The sequence below is a fragment of the Gekko japonicus genome, unplaced genomic scaffold, assembly GCF_001447785.1.
Source record: "Gekko japonicus isolate JY-2015 unplaced genomic scaffold, Gekko_japonicus_V1.1 scaffold500, whole genome shotgun sequence".
NCBI lineage: Eukaryota > Metazoa > Chordata > Lepidosauria > Squamata > Gekkonidae > Gekko > Gekko japonicus.
The window spans coordinates 367,525-370,512 of NW_015170905.1; positions in this window are offsets into that span (position 1 = coordinate 367,525).

The following is a 2,988-nucleotide window of genomic DNA, read 5'->3' on the forward strand; positions in this document are numbered from 1 at the left end:
TGTACAATATTACTGCTGGGGGGGGGGATCAGCTTAAAATGCCTTCCCTTGGTTTGCCTGGGCGCCCTGTGGTGCAGGGAGCCCAGGCAAGCCGGCCCTTGGACAGGCCGGGGAAGGCATAGGGAGGAATTTAAATGCCTCCCTGATCCTTCCAGGGCCCCACCTGGCCACCTGCCTCAGAGTCGCTGGGGGGGGGGTCGCTCTCCAGGCCTTCCCTCTGTAGCCACGCACGCAGAGGTTTTGGCTGTAATGGGCGTGGCCAACTCTGAAGCCAGCCGGAACTCTGTTCCTGTGCGTTCCTGCCCCAAAATAGCCCTGACCTACAGAAATATGCCAACCTAGCAGTTCGAAAGCAAGAAATTGCAAGTAGATAAATAGGTACCACTTTGGTGGGAAGGTAACAGCGTTCCGTGCACCTTGGTGTTTAGTCATGCCGGCCACATGACCACAGAAACGTCTTCGGACAGCGCTGGCTCTTCGGCTTTGAAACGGAGATGAGCACCGCAACCCTAGAGTCGGATTCGACTGGCTTTCGAGCAAGGGAACCTTTACCTTTACCTTTACAGAAATATGACACCTCTAGGATTCAACTTAAGGAGCAATTCAAAGCAACTCAACTCATTTATTTAACCCATTAGTAATATGGAACACAGAAAGCTACTATTATTTGCAATTTAGCTTATAACTACACAGTGCCTTTTATTAAAATGATATACAATAGATGTGATAGGGTTTACAGTATAAAAGGGTTGGAAGGCAATTAAGTTGTTTTAATTTTAAACAGTGGGCATAATGAGGAGGGAGGGGTAGTGCCCCCCCCAACAAGCCCTCTCACAGGAGGAAAGGCTGAGTTCCTTTCTTTCGAGTTTTTTGGTCCCAGGAATGAAAGCCAGCTCCATTTGGTTTTCTTTTTTAGGTGAAGTTGGCCTTTCTGAAGAATAAATTGGAAGTATGCAATAGTAAACAGTTAACTGAATAATGTCCAGTGTTACACAAATATATGTATTGTAACTAATATGAAGAACTTAGAAACTTAATGGAATTACATGTAACGGGTGGTACAAGATAATAGGAGTCAGAATAGGAAGTAATTCCTGTTTAGTAATTATGTATAATAGGAGTCAGTGGATGAGCTGGAGAACACTTTCTATTAATAAAGGGAGTGAATGGTATAATAGATTGTTGGAAAAATAAGATGAAGATTTTGTATTATTGGCTTCCGGTTTAAGCGTTTCGCTGCTCGGACGCGTCCCATCTCACCCTGATGGGGACGTGCCAAGATCCGACTGATGGGAGGGGTCCAAGTTCATCCCGGACCTCCCCAGGGTCTCTGTAGGAGACCCTAAGCCTGGGGAGCTGAGGAGAGCCTCTTCCAAGGCGACAGCCAAGGAATTGAGGCTCACCTTATCCCCAAAAGGTACCATGGCCGCAAAGCCAATATGGCGCTTAGAGATGACTGCTGGAGCAAGAGACCACGATCAAAACTTTAAAATTCTTCCAAAAGATCTCCAGGTCTCCAAACTGTGAGTTAAGCAGAGCTCAGGTGAAAAAGCGAACTGACCTTGGTAGCAATTGGAAGTCCCTAAGTTTGAAGTGTGGAGGGAGAGGGACTAAGCACTCCCCCCCTTTTTGAAAAAGATTTAAAAGTGGTTTTAAATGGGAAATAAAAAGACTTAAAGCTAAAATAAGCGCATAAGAAGTTAAGCGAAGGCAAAAACTGCCAAAATATACAAAGCGGATTTAAATCACATAATTTTTTGTCTTGTTTTGGGAAACTTACTTCTTTTTGATATTATGGCTGGGAGAGGACAGAGGGTGCCGGAGAAAAAACTGGTGACCGGAAATAACGTACCAATGACTCCTTCCCAGAACCAGGAAGTAACTACAGACTTTTCTTCACTGTTAGCAAATGCACTGTGCCCCCTAATGGAACAGATGACTAACCTCAACACCAAACTGGACAGTGTTCAAAAACAACTGAATCAAATGGATAAAAGAACCTCAGTAACTGAAAAAACATTTTTTAAAATGGAAAAACAGACTAAGAGTATTAATAAGAGAGTGGATGAAGCAGAGAATGAAAGATCCTCCAATAAAATGCAATTAATACAGCTCCAGCTGGAAAGATCTACATATGTTCTACACTTCCATGGGATCCCTGAAGAGAAGAACGAGGACTTAAAAGAACCTTTGGCGGAGGCTTTGGCCCCATTAATGAAAGAGATGGATGTAGCCTACAGGATCTACCCAGACTTTATAAAAAAGAATAAACTCCCAGGGGAAACCTACTTAAAATTCACGAAACGATCTACCAGAGAACTGGTGGTAAAATCTACCATGGGAAAATCTTTAAAAATTAAGAATGAGGAGATAAAAATACTAAAAGACATTCCCTTTGAAGTCAGAAAATGGAGAAAACTATACAGGATACTTACTCTCACTCTACAAAAATGAATTAAATTGTACACCAAACTTGTAATATTAGGTCAATAAGCCTTATTTTTAGCTAACAAGATCGTGATATGGATTAGCTCTCCTTTCCCCAAACCAATAGATGATATAGTTTAAAATAGTGGTCTCCTTTCCCCATCAAGTAGTTTCTATGTATTAGTCTATCCTTTTCCCATTTTCCATAGTTATAGTGTTAGGGCATAGTTTCCTTTCCCCTTTCAATCTTTAGTTGTAGTTTTTTTGTAGTTTATAGAAAATGCAAATTAAAAAATCCCCTGCGGGGGGCAAAACAAAAAAAGATTTTGTATTATTGTTCACTATAGAAATAAACTGTGAATGGAAGGAAAAAAAGGACTCCACCTAATATGAAACACACTTCCCAAACTGTTATTGACACTCCCTGTCATTTTTTTTAAAAGATGCTTTGATGTATTCTGTGTGTAGGGGTGTAGGCGTGCTGTTCAAAAAGCTCATGAAAAGCTAGTTGGGTGGTTCTGTAGATCCTGGTCATAATAAGCTAGCCAGGAATTAAATGCT